The sequence below is a fragment of the Neofelis nebulosa genome, chromosome 16 (genome assembly GCF_028018385.1).
Source record: "Neofelis nebulosa isolate mNeoNeb1 chromosome 16, mNeoNeb1.pri, whole genome shotgun sequence".
Classification (NCBI taxonomy): domain Eukaryota; kingdom Metazoa; phylum Chordata; class Mammalia; order Carnivora; family Felidae; genus Neofelis; species Neofelis nebulosa.
In genome coordinates, this window is record NC_080797.1 from 44,560,392 (window position 1) to 44,574,512 (window position 14,121).

General features: G+C 43.3%; 1 long non-coding RNA gene across 1 annotated transcript; it reads left to right on the top strand.

Annotated features, from left to right (window-relative positions):
• Window positions 1-4,986: 4,986 nt before the first annotated feature.
• LOC131497573 (uncharacterized) lies at window positions 4,987-13,760 on the top strand. Its single transcript, XR_009255020.1, has 2 exons — window positions 4,987-5,095; window positions 13,424-13,760. It is a non-coding gene; the product is annotated as an uncharacterized LOC131497573 (long non-coding RNA).
• The last annotated feature ends 361 nt before the right edge of the window (window positions 13,761-14,121 follow it).

The window sequence follows — 14,121 nt, forward strand, 5'->3', positions numbered from 1 at the left end:
CAGATCAATGTGGCCTGGAGATAGAGGAAGGCAGGGAGGGGTCACCAAGGGGCACAGGGAAATTTTGGGGAGGGTGGGTGTGCTCATTATCTTGATTGTGGTGATGGTTTCATGGGTGTATACAGATGTCAAAACTTATCAGATTGCATACTTAATCATGTGTAGTTTATTGTATGTTAATTATACCTCAATAGATCTGCCAAAAAGGAAAAAAAAGGGTCTGGAATATAGCTCACTAAATATTTGTTGAAAAGTTAAATAAATATGGACTAGACTAGGAGAGTTTGAGGATGGTGGAAATCAAGAACATTTGAAGTTATTTTAATCCTGTGCTCTCAGGTGACTACAGCTGTTGGGGCTTTCAAATTTGTAGGTGAGTGAGATGCTGGAAAGATCATTTGGCACACAAAAAGGTAATAAATATTCAAAAGTCACCACTTCCTAAATATGCTACTACATTTTATTATTATTTATGCTCTCAAGGTTACATACATCTATTGTATCTCTCTAGTGGAAATCCCACAGGCCATAATGTACTACAGCTCATCCCATCCCAACTCTGTATTAAGTGACATCCCATTAGTAGCTTGAAATTGGCCAGGATAAAGGTATTTACACCAAAGAAATCAGCCAATACTACAAAACATGGCTTTCTTTGTTTTGGACATCCAATTGTTAAACATTTGTTGGTCGCCCCCCCCCCCCCCCACACACACACATCCCCAAGGGTAACCACTACTGACCTGGCTTCTAATACTCTTGGGAGGGCTGGTCTCTTTGGCTTCACCCACATTGTATTCATGAGACTCATTCATACCATTGCATGGACTGAATTCATTAAGGGGAGAATGAATAGCAGGGGTACAAGGATGGGAGAGGCGAACACCAGTAAAGAGGTACTTCTGGCCAGACTTTGCTACTGGGTTAATATCTGAGAATGGAGTTAGGAGGGGGAGGCATAGCTTTGGGATGGAACCCAGTGATTGGCACTGATCCCAAGGTCAAAGAAGGTCACAGCTTCCAGAAAGGTTCTAGGAGCTGGAAATTGCACAGAGGAGAAGGGATTGAGGATGTATAAAAGGTGAAATGCATCTTATCTAAAGAGGGGGCACCGGCTAAAGGATTTGTAACTGATAGTTGGAGGATTAAGTGTACAAGAAGTGAACATGTGATAAAGGAGATGAGACTCTTGTTAAGCAAGGCAGATTGCAGCCATGAAATGAAGATACCCATACCTTAGCAGAAAAAGCAGGTATTATTGTAGATCCTTTGTTTTCAAGACTTCTTTGGTTTGAAACAGGATGGGGAAGGTGGCTAACACACAGGAAGAGAAAGAGGAGGATTCTTATCTCAGTGGTAAAATTATCTTGATAACCTACAGGGAGGAGAAAACCAGGATAAGGATTATAGGGAGGAAGGTTTGATTTTTTTTTCCCCAAGGTTCAATATACAAAGTTGAAAGAAGAGGAAATACTTCCATTCCTTTGTGTGTTTGTCATTCATCCACATATTTAATATTCGTGTTTGAACAGGAGGTTCAGCACATTGGATGAAGAGGCAATGTGTGAGCCTAGAACTTTGCTTTTAGAGAGAGAGAAATCATGCACAGTATGAAGTAGCCCCTCTGCTTTTCCTCCCCCTCCCTTTCCACCACCATAGCAATGCACAAAGGAAGATGTGCTCAGCCAGTGGGGAGAGTATTCGTTCTTTTATTGCTTATTTCTTTCGGGTTACTAGTTTCCTATTGTAGAACTGTTTAGGTATCATGAGAATTATTGTCAAGATAAACTCTAAAACTGATCTAGGATCTAGGGCAGCGTTGTGTACAGCATGCTGTGAACTCCATACATCAAGAATAATTTTGTGTTGTGGGTTGAATTTTGTATCCCCCGAAAGAGATGTCCAGTCCTAACCAGTGAATGTGACCTTATTTGGAAATAGGATCTTTGCAGATTAAATTAAGGCTTTCTAGGTGAAATCCCCCTCTATTTAGGATGGTTTTAAGTCCAATGACTGTTGTCGTTACAAGAGAAAGAAGAGGGATATTTAAATTTTTTTTTTTTAACGTTTATTTTTGAGACAGAGAGAGACAGGGCATGAACGGGGGAGGGTCAGAGAGAGGGAGACACAGAATCTGAAACAGGCTCCAGGCTCTGAGCTGTCAGCACAGAGCCCGACGCGGGGCTCGAACCCACGGACCGCGAGATCATGACCTGAGCCGAAGTCGGCCGCTTAACCAACTGAGCCACCCAGGCGCCCCAGAAGAGGGATATTTAGAAAGAAGAGAGGCAGAAGCATGTGAAACTGAAGGCAGAAATCGGAAAGATGTAACCACAAGCCAAGTAATGCCTGGAGCCGGCACAAGCTGAAGGAGGCAAGGAAGGCGTCTCTACAAGTGCCTTTGGAGGGACCAGGGCTCTGCCAATACCTTTGCCTTTTGGCCCCCAAAACTGTGAGATAAAAGTTTCTGTAGTTTTCAGATACCAAGTTTATTGTAATTTGTTAGGGAACTATATACTTTGTCAAAAACGCTGATACTCAGACACTAACGCACACTACTGAATGAGAACTCTTAACAGCAGGCCTGGGACTCTGCATCCTAATGAACCCCTCTAAATTTTGGTGTGTAAATTTGACAGCTACTGATAAGAAAAACTGAGTGTGGCGTCTGTCTTCCAAGACTAAAATAGCCCAATATTTCAAGATTTTTTTTTTTTTTTTTTTTTTTTTTAGTGATAGAAAAAAAGGAGGGGCACCTGGGTGGCTCAGTTGGTTAAGTATCCGACTTTGGCTCAGGTTCATGAGTTCAAGCCCTGTGTTGGGCTGTGTGCTGACAGCTCAGAGCCTGGATCCTGCTTCAGATTCATGTCTCCCTCTCTCTCTGCCCCTCCCCCACTCACAATCTGTCTCTAAAAATAAATAAAAGTTAAAAAAATTAAAAATAAAAGAATAAAAGGAAATCCCATAGGCTGCCTGCCTTTCCCTTAGTAAAGAACATAGGATTATTAGACAATTGTATGAGATACTCAGATTACTAGTTATTGGAGACTTATAATTACTTAAGCACTGACTGTGTAGCAACTGGAGACACAAGTGTAAGAACATGGTGGCAGGTTTCATTGGACGGGAAACCTTCTGAATCAGTGTGTGCAGAAACTAATAAGGAAGAAGAGCTGAATGGTCTGGGTTTTAGTCTCAGCAGGTAAACAGAAACCCAAGCTGGAGAGGTAATGGAGAATCTGGGAGCATTGATAACAAACACAACTAACATTCAGTTTTGGATAAAAGCTGACGGGCAAAGGAGGAAGGACCAAGCTCCTGAACTCTGTAAATGATATTTTTCACTCCTTCAGAGGTAGACACATAAGAATAATTGAAACGTGAGAGTTAGAGGAAACAATGCTTGGGAAAACAGATGAGTGAGCACCTTTAGATGACCCAGGAGCTGACTCTATGTTTTGGTCTTGTCTCCATGAAGTCTATATATTTATGCATCAGTTATTGAGTGTCTTCTACATAGTGGGTACAGTATTTTAGAGATGAATGTCAGGAGGAAAGAACCACACCCTCCAGGGACAGTGGAGGAGATGGGCATATAAACAGGTTTCAGGAGCCCAAGAAAGGACTAACTTTTTCTGGGGGCATCAGGAAGGTTTCAGCAAGGAGTGACAGTGAGGCTGAGCCTGGAAGGTAGAGACATCAGATGCAAACATGAAGTGTGAAAGCATGACAACTCTGGTTCACCGAGTTACTACTTTGTGCCAGGCACCTGTCCAGGTTCTTTGTGCGTATTCATGCACTTAATCCCTGCCTGTGAGGTTGGGATAGCTGCAGTCCTCATCATCCTGTTGGGAAAACCGAAGCACAAAGAAGCCTGGTGACTTGTCCAGAGGCACTCTACTAACATGGTGGAGACAGAATTTGAACTCTAGTAGGTGGTCTTGTTCAAGAGCTGCCCACCTGCATGCTGCATGCTGCTTCCTGCTGGTGGGGCTACGGTAGAGGTGTATGGCAGGGGGTCGGGCAGGAGCCTGACAGGAGTCTGGAGATTGGTGCTCAACTGGGATGGGTCTACTGCATAAGAAGGTTGGGATTCATTCTACATGTAGCTCAGAGACATCAATGGCTCATAATCAAAAAAAAAAAATCAAATCAAATCAGTACTTTCGAGAGATGGTTTTAGTAGAAGATTATTTTGGGGTGGGAATGAAGAGGGAAAGTGTGAGGAGAGCAGTTAGGTAGGCCATTGGGATTTTCTAAAGGAGAGCTGAAAAAAGTCTTCACAAAGGCCATGGCATTGAGGACAGAAGGGAGAGAGTATTTCTGAGAAATAGTTAGGATCTGGCTTTGATTTTAAGGATTGCATTTTGTTCTCAAATGCAAGTATGAGGATGGGAGGGTGAGGAAGACAGGAGGGTCAATTCTGCAGCTTTTAACTTGGTGATTGAGCAAATTGGTACCATTAGGGGAGGGAGAGAATACAAAAAGAAGGGTTTGGTTTATTTGAGGGTAGGAGGAAAGAGGGATTAAAATTCGGGTTATGTTGCAAAGAGAATTAGATTCTCAGATATTTGGGACCTATTACAGAACTGTGGCATCTAAGCTTCCTTGGTTGAGTTAGAAAATTGTACTAGCCAGCTCATATTGCTTATATTTTTATTTTCTCTATATTATTATGGCTTGACATCTTAAAATTTTTCTGGCTGGGGTGGGGTGAGAAACTGTCTCCTTAGGGCTAACCACTTCTTCACTGTAGCAAAGGACTCAGCTGGGAACATGCCTTTGGTATGCAGACTAGCCAATCCAGAGCCATACCTCCTCTATCCAGCCTGGAAACCTGAAATTCCTTTATCATCCCAGAGTCAGGTGCTAGAAACTAGGGACCACCCCTATAGCTTAGAGCCTGCCAGAATTATTCAAACTAGCGAATCCTAAACTGTTTCTTCTGCCCTACCTTGCATTTCCTGTGTCAACTCCAATAAAAGCCAGGGCCTTGGCTCTCCTGTTGCTGCTGCCCTTCTACCTGCCGACCGGCACTGGTGCTTCCCCCTGTGGCCCTGCATGATATGTGCGGTGCACCTGGTTTCCAGGACCTGTGAGTACAGTAAACTTGTTTCCCCAAGCCTCTCCTTTGTCTCCTCCTGTGACCATCACCTAAAAGAGCACAGAACACAGGTAAATTCCCCAACTCTGAAACAACCTTCCTGTGGCCTCAGATTGCACTATTATCCTTGGCCAAAATAACAGGAGGGATGAAGGAATATGGTTAAATCCATTTCTCCTCATGGAAAAACTATTCTTTTTTTTAAACATAAGTTTAAATGTTATGTATTTTTGAGAGAGAGAGAGGGAGCAAGAGAGGGGCAGAGAGAGGGGGGGGACAGAGGATTTGAAGTGGGCTCCATGCTAACAGCAGAGAGCCTGATGTGGGGTTCAAACTCACAAACTGAGAGATCATGACCTGAGCTGAAGTCGGAGTTCAACCAACCGAGCTCCCCAGGCATCCCCTGGAAAAACTATACTTTGTAGTGATAGGATACAATCCTCATATTTTGAAGGCATTTTATTAGACTGTCAGTTTTTGTCTTCATAAAATACTTAAAATGGCCTGTGTTCAATTTGTGCATTGTTTTGCATTTAGCTAGCATTTTTGGTGGCTGGTGGAAGTTAAACCCAGCGTTGAAAGCAAGGTTGCCGCTCTGTGACTGGGAAACATAAGAATCAAAACACTAAGAATGAGGTTGTGATACCCCAACAGGTTATCTGTAAATGTGTGAGGAGGAGACCTGGGATCCGCTAAAGGCCAATCAGGGCCCTTTAGGAGAGGGGAGCACTTGTAGGCTAGTGGTGGCTCAGTATTCAGATAAACCAAGGCTTCTGAACCTCAGCACTATACAGATTAACTCCTTGTTTGGGGCTGTCCTGTGCATTGTAGAATTTTAGCAGCATCCCTGGACTCTGCCCTCTAGATGCCTGTAGCAGCAGCCCTACCCTGAAGCAGCCCCAAAGTTCTGACAAATAGAAATATCTCCAGACATTGCCAGGTGTACTCTATGGGAGGGGGCAAAATCCTCTCTGTTTGAGAACCAGAGAAAGACTTAGATTGGTTTCCATTTTCTGCTACTTATTAGCTCTGTGACCTCAACATGTTGCTCAACCTCTCCAAGCTTCAATCTCCTCATCTAGAAAATGAAGAATGCAGTGGGAATCTGCAATTTTTGCCTATGAAAGATTCCCTCCTCTTGAGAATTGCTCTTCCTCTCCACTCCAACCATTTGATCCCAGCTAGAGTGGCCACATTCACATCCTCTACAGGTCATTGCTACTTAATCCAAGAATGGGAAGCTGACCTAAACTAGGCCCATCGGAGCCCTTCTTTTGCATTTCTTGAGCTAAAACTCAGAGATCTGGTCAGTCGCTCTCTAATGGAGGAAACAAAGACATGAAACCCCTGAGCTGCTGGAAATCCTGTGCCCCAGTGTATAGAAGAGGCCAATTTGTGGGGAGACCATGAAGTCAACACAAAGAGAGAAGCATGAGACCATGAAAAGACAATGAAAAGGCCTCCCAAACTCCCCCAATTTGCCCAAGGTAGTGTGATTTTGGTTTATGACACAACCAAGTATTTTCATCAATAAAAAATATTAATACCCATGTCATAGGGTTGTTTTGAAAGTAGAAGGTGATGGTACATGCAAAGCAAGTAGCATAATGCCTGGCCTAGTCAGAGCTCTGCAAATGGTGCTGGAAGAAAGATCATTCTTTCTCCTGTCAATTCTGCATTCCAGCAAGTGAACAGCCTGTAATTCTGACTGTGTTCTTCCATGCCTGTGTCCTCTCCTCCCTGATCTACTTCTATCTACAAAACTTTCCTTGAGGCCCCTCTGTGCAGACTTCTGTGAGCCCTTCCAACACAGTTAATCACTTCCCTGTTCATACTCCCTTTTTATCCATCAATTATACCTATGACACTGAGATAGATATCTGGTTAAGCGGCTGTCTCCCCACCTGATGGCAAGGAACTCCATACTTCTTTGCTTTAATCCTCAGCATCCAGCACAGCACTGGGCTCAGAAGAGCCCTCCACTAGTGTTTGGTGCGTTGAGGGGAAGAGACTAGGGTATTGTCTCAGGAAGGCAGACCCACTAAAAGCTCACCAATCTTAACATTCTGTGCCTGACCACCCCTCTCCCCCCCCCCCCCAATCATTAACAGATGAGGAATAGTTTGCTTGGGGCCCAGTAAATGCAGAGTTCAAAGAGTTAGGAATGCTGCCTCTAGCAACTTGCAAAACCCACCAGATGTGATACCTCGAGATATAATGAGTAGATCCTTCAGGATGCTTCCTCTTGCTCCTCTCACCCTGGCTGTGAGTCTCCATGATGGAAATGTCCACATTCCCTCAGTTACTCAATTGGAAAGAAGTCACAGCAAAGCTCTGTGCACCTGGCTGGCACTGCCTGATGTCATTAAGGCCATCTGACTCACTTGCCTCACTCTGATTCTATGCTCAGCAAAAAAGCTCCCATGGAGAGTATCCTTACAGGGCAGGGAACACACTGTCCAGCTGACACAAATTTTTAAGTTTTGCTTAAAGTCAAACATATCTTACATGCCCAGAGCTTCTTTCTAAAGGAAAGCCATGCCAGATTAATCTGGTCGCATATGATTTGTGTCATATGTCTGAGAAACCAGTTGCCTTGGCCTCTTTAGTTGGACCAATTACCAATGTCCCAACAAAGACACCCATTTATAGGCATTTGGTTGGCCAATCACTTATGAGATGGCTCATGTGAAACTCTGCCCAACGCAAGAGCTCCATATGGGATGCTGACAATGTCTACGAATTAGAATCTTCATCTTGGGATAAAGGCACAAGGAATGGAGGCAAGCTGGTCCTGTATCCCTACATGATGAGAGGCCATTGTTCACGTTCTCCCCAGGTCTGCAGGATGCTTCCATGTGGTCCATGAGCACATGCATGCTCCTAGAACTTTTATAGTCTTCCTTTCCACCAGATTAGCCTCACAAGAAATTCATCACCACAGGGCAGCTAGTCTTATTTTTCTGTAGACCTCAAAGAGCCTAATATGTAGCTTGAAAATTATATTTTAGAGTGTGGTTGGCATGTCAGTTTTGCTAAAGTTGATCAACCTTGGATCCAGAAATTAAAGACTAAATTCTGAGTCATGGTGATTCCATGCCTCTATAGCTCAACTGTTTCCAACTCCAGCTATATTTACTACATTTGAAACAATTTCCATTTGTTAATTAACCCACACATTTCTATTCCTCCCACCCCTTGGGAAGATGAAGGAAATGGGCATGCCTTCCCTACTCTGGTTGAGGGGCTATTTAGAATTGGTCATTGCTAAATTTGTTTTCCCACTGAATTTCAATTTTCTTTGGATCCTGGGTGCAGTAGAAGGTGGCTGCCCTGGTGAGAGGGACAAAAAGGGGAGAAGAAAAAAGGACACATGTGTTTGGATGGAAAGTAGAAAGATCACAGGCCCAACAGCTATGCAGACTCACAGGTAGGAGCATCTCCAGAAAATGCAAATATGCCCCAATTAACAAGTCCTCACATTTGTTTAGCCTTCGCAATTTACCAAGCACCTCCAGATGCGTGATCTCATTTAGTCTTCCTCGCAACTCTGTGAGCTGGGAAACATGGGCATTAGTTTATATTTCACACAAAGAAAGTTGAGATCAGAGAGGCTATCCAAGGTTACAGGACAGAGGCAGAATTTGAACCATTTGGAAACCCAGTGGGTTTATTGGGTGGATGTCCGCCATGCATTTACTATATCAAGGTTAAGAGCACAAGCTCTGGAATTAAGCAGAGCTGTTTTGACTCATAGCCTCTCCATGTATTAGTTAGTCATAGGACCACGGCATGTCTGCTAATTTCTCTGGCCTCACTGTTGCTCATCTATAAAATGGGGATAGTAATGCTAACATACCCTATACCACTCTTGTGAGTAATAAGTGATAAAATCTATTCAAAGTGTTTAATGCTATGCCGGAACATAGTTAAGCACACAATAAATGTGCCTTTCTCTCATCATGATGTTGGTTTTATTATTTTAGTAGGAATAGTGGTAAATACCAAGGTATGCATGGCCCCAGACCATTCCACGGCAACTGCGTTATTCGTTTCTCTCCTTTTGCCACATATATTCTTCTATACTGTTTTCCTTCTCCTACCTTCCTATCACACTTACATAAAGCCTCTGATTCTTAAACACACACCCTTGGCCTGCCTCTTATACCTGTCTTAGTCTTTCCCACTCAGATTTACTAGAGCACCACAGGACTCAGAGAAGAGGTAGGAAAGCCTAGCCATGGTCCTTTACATGAGTCATCCTTTGGAGGAGAGCTTAGCATTCCCAACATGTCTTTTTGTTTCAGGTTTGCACGTTCCTGTCTCAAGCAAATAAATTTGAGGGTCTTCAGAAATTAAGCTAACGAAATATAATTTTCCTTTTCAGTGTGTGAGCTGGGTTAGAGGTTTCAGGATGGAGAAGGACGCGCTGGGTTAGGTGTATTCAGCTGAACTCCCATGTGATGCCTTTTACTTCTGAATTAATTCCCTGGACAAAGTGCCCTTTCTGGCAACAAGATAAACAGGTTCATCTAGAGGTTTGGCTCGCTGGTGTATAAAGCCCTTCATAACCACAAAGTTGGGCTCTATCCACCCCATGCTCCCAGTCCCTGGTAGGGTACAGTGGCAGGCATTGTATGCTCAGCAAGGTTTCACACTCATTGGGAATCTGAAACAGACACTGCTTACGCCGCAAAGCTCTTTCTGCAGACCTGCAGAGCGGGTGCCAAGATGGCTGCCTCACATCTGCACCCACTGAGCTACAAGAAAGGCTTCCTTACCCAACCTCACTACTCACAGTCCTGAAATGACTGGACAGGTGGAAACCACTGGCTGGGCAGAAGGCTGATTTCCAGAGCTTTAGAGCAGAGTCAGGCTGTGCTGGCATCTTTTAAGAAGTTGATTCTGAGAAACCTTTCTCCTACGGTCATTCCTATTTTTAGAACAGTTTCACACCTCAGGAGCCTCTACTATCCTTCCCTCCTTGAAGAGACAGTTGAAGAGTTTTCCACTGACTTGTCAAGTGTTCTTTTTATAAAATTTTTTGGCTTTTTCCAACAAAGGATTTAATTTTGGCTTTTTTTTTTTTTTAAAAAAGCATTGGAATATTGATAGTGGTAACCAAAAGCATCTAAGAGATCAATATTTGTTCATGTACATAAACAGCAAGTTGGCCATTGCTTCTGCCTCCAGGCTTTTATTTAAGTTAATGTGGACAACTTTGTAGAAGGTCTTGTAACAAACCAAATGAGCCACTGAAAGCAAGCCATTCATGTTAGCCATGAACTTTGATGAACTTTGTTCTGTTACTTGATAACAATCAGAGCCTAGGAAACTTACAAATAACATTTATTCTGTCTTTGAATATTTTGTCCCTTGAAGTCCAAGGTTTGACTACCCACAAATGTACAGCCATATAAATGCACCACATCAATTAAAAGGAGAGAATGAATGTCTTTGCAACAATTGCTGTTAGAACAATTGGAAGTCCCCATGAGACAAATAAAAAAAGAACCTCAACCCCTACCTCAACACCATACACAAAATGAATTTGAGATGGGGCATAGACCTAAATGAAAAAGATTTAAACTATAAAATTTTTAGAGGAAAATCTCTCCAAGACTCCAGGTGGTCAAAGGTGTCTTAGTTCACAGAAAGTAATAATCATAAAAAAAAAATCAGTAAATTGAACTTCATCAAAACTCTGCCCATGGAAAGACAATGTGAAAACATTAATGGGCAAGCCACAGATTGGAATAAAATATTCACAACACATATATCTGGCAAGGGAACTTGATTCCAAAATATATAAAGAACTCCTGAAATTCAGCAATAACAAGACAAACACCCCAATTTTAACATGGGCCAGGAGCTTGAATAGATACTTTGCAAAGGGAGATATACAATGACTAATAAGCACATGAAAAAGTGGTTAACATCATTTTTCATCAGGAAAATTCAACTTAAAAGCACAATGAGACATAACGTGACTAAAATTTTAAGAAACTGACACCACCAAGTGTTGGTGAGATTCCAGAGCAACCTGAACTCTCAACTGCTGCTGGCAATGCAGGAGAATTCACCTAATGCAGCAAACAAAACTGTTTCGCAGTTTCTTATAAATTAAAACATATCTTGGGGTGGGTGTTGAGTGATTGAGTGTCTGATTCTTGATTTCAGCTCAGGTCGTGATCCCATACTGAGCGTGGAGCCTGCTTAAGATTCACTCACTCTCTCTCTCCCCTCTGCCCTTCTCCCCTGTTCTCTCTCTTTCTCTCTCTCTCAAAAATAAATAAACGTTAAAAAAAATAAATCATATCTCTACCCCATGTTACAGCAATTCCACTTTGTTTACCCAAGAGGAATGAAAAAATTTTCACAATTTGTGGCTGCCAATTTCCCTTCTCCATATCTTTCTCCATGCCATTCTCTTCTGGAGTTCCTTTTTTCCTATTCCCATCCCTGATTTCTGAATGTACAAATACTGTGCATCATCCACATCCTGGTCTAAGGGGCTGGTCCTCGATGTGGGCCATGTTCAGAGTTGATCAGAGGAACTGAATGATAAGAACCAACTTGTCAATGGGGCACCTGGGTGGCTCAGTTGGCTGAGCATCCGACTCTTGGTTTCGGCTCAGGTCATGATCTCACAGTTTCATGAGTTTGGGCCCTGTGTAAGGATCTGTGCTGGCAGCACCGAGCCTGCTTGGGATTCTCTCTCTCCCTCTCTCTCTCTGCCCCTCCCCCACTTGCTCTCTCTCTCTCTCTCTCTCTCTCTCTCTCTCTCTCCCAAAATAAATAAACAAAAAATAAATAAAATTAAAAAATTAAAAGAACCAAATTCCCAAAAGACTGGTTGATTAACCAGGATGCCAGTATATCCATTTGCAATTAGAAGTGTAATTTTCAAGCCACAATATTAGACTCTCTCCAATGGTAAGGAAAAGATCGCTCTGGGAAACCAGATTACTTGAACGGATAGGGGTTTCATGGGAAAGTGAGGAAGTACAGGGAACCATGAGCAAGTAGCGCATCCTGGACGTGCTGAGGACTGCTAGTGGACTGTTATCCTTTTGTGCACCTGCAGTCTATCATCTGTTTCTAACCAGTCTAAGAGGATGCTCTCGGCTATCCTAGTTAATGAATGGGTTTACAGGTAGGTAGGGGAATGAGGGCAGGGAAATAGCCTCTTCCTCTCTGAATGATAGTGGAAGAGTCCTTTCTTTCGTGAAACGCTGTATAATGGAGTTGAGGGATTTGGGAAGTTCGGGAAAGACCTTTAGCTCCATTCTCGGTTCAGACACCTTCTCTAGAATCCCTCTCCTAATATAAGTGCCCATGCCACCTTCATCTATCCTTTTTTGCTCTTTTAAGACTATATTATAATGTTTGCATATGTCCATAACCTGTTACATTAGAATTATGTCTTACACATCTTTTTCTCCCCAATCCTGGCACAGTTCTGGCACACAGTTGGTATTCAATAAATGTATGTGGTATTAGCTAAAAATTGGTTGTTTTTGGAATTTGGCTAAAATTTGAAACATCACCATGCTTTCTCAGAATGTTACCTCTTCGTTATAATCTTATTTTCTAAAGTTTGTTCATTTATTTTGAGAGAGAGAGAGGGAGAGCGAGCATGAGTTGGGGAGGGGCAGAGAGAGAGAGAATCCCAAGCAGGCTCTTTACTGTCAGCGCAGAGCCCCCCATCTGGGGGTCAATCTCATGAACCGTGAGATCATGACCTAAGCTGAAATCAAGAGTCCGATGCTTGCTTCACTGAGCCACCCAGACACCCCTCATTATAATTTTAGTGTGAAGAGAACTAAATCACTTGATCACAGCCCAACTCAGAGGGGAAGGTATTTGACTTCTGGCATCCTGTGCCCATTTATGGCCCTCCTGATCTCCTGGTTTCCGGTGCCTTTTCTCTTGCACTTCCCTCCTGGGGGCCTCAGGGAAGTAGAACCTCCAAGACTCTGCCATACCTCAACCCAAAGACAGCCTTTACGAAAGAAAGCCTTTGTGTCTCATTGAAAGAATTTAAAAAATTTTTTTAATGTTTTTTAGTTTTGAGAGAGAGGGAGAGAGAGAGAATGAGCAGGGGAGGGTCGGGGGAGGGGGTGTGTGTGGGGAGAGAGACACAGAATCCCAAGCAGGCTCCAGGCTCTGAGCTGTTAGCACCAAGCCGGATGGGGCGGGGGTCCTCTAACCCACCAAAGTGAGATCATGACCTGAGCGGAAGTTGAATGCTTAACTGAGCCACCCAGGCGCTCCAAAAGAAAATTTTCTTTACTTTGTGCCTATTCCTTCCTGCAGACCCTTCCCCAGATGATGGTATTATCTTGATTTTAGTGAGGAGTTATAGGAAGGGAGGGGAAGACCCTGCCTACCTGCCTGGAGCTCTCCAAGCCAGACGCCAACTTCCACGCCTCGCAGAAAGAAGGCTCCAGGCTCTACACAAGCACAGCACCACGAGTTTTGCAGGCCCCAACCCACAGTTGCTGAAGCCGCTGCTAGGGCAATGAAGACGGAGACCCTCCTTAAAAAAAACTTTACAAAATTATTTTAATTACTGTGTGGACCTTGTAACTCGATCAAGGCACAGTCATCTGTACTCTCCTGCAGCAAATATTCTTGAAATCCCACCAGTGTATGCGTGTCTCTCCTCTGCCCTTATTCAATCCCAAGCAAATGGGTATCCTTATGAATGTCCTCCTGAGAGCACGGGAAACCCTTGACATTGGTCCCTCTCCTTTTCACTCTACTTTTTGTATCTCATTAGAACTTCTAGCACGTAATTATTTTTCAGTAGTTTTGGCAACAGGGCAAGAAAGAGGGTGCTAAGCTTGGCTGTGGCCAGGAGAAATATTTAAAAGAGTATTTACCTTCCATTTGGTCTAAACCAGTCATTCCCAAACCTGCTGCTCATTGGAACCACCCTGGGGAACTTTAAAAACTAATGATGCCTGGATGTCAGCCCAGAGGTCTGATTTAATTGATCTGGGATGCAGCCT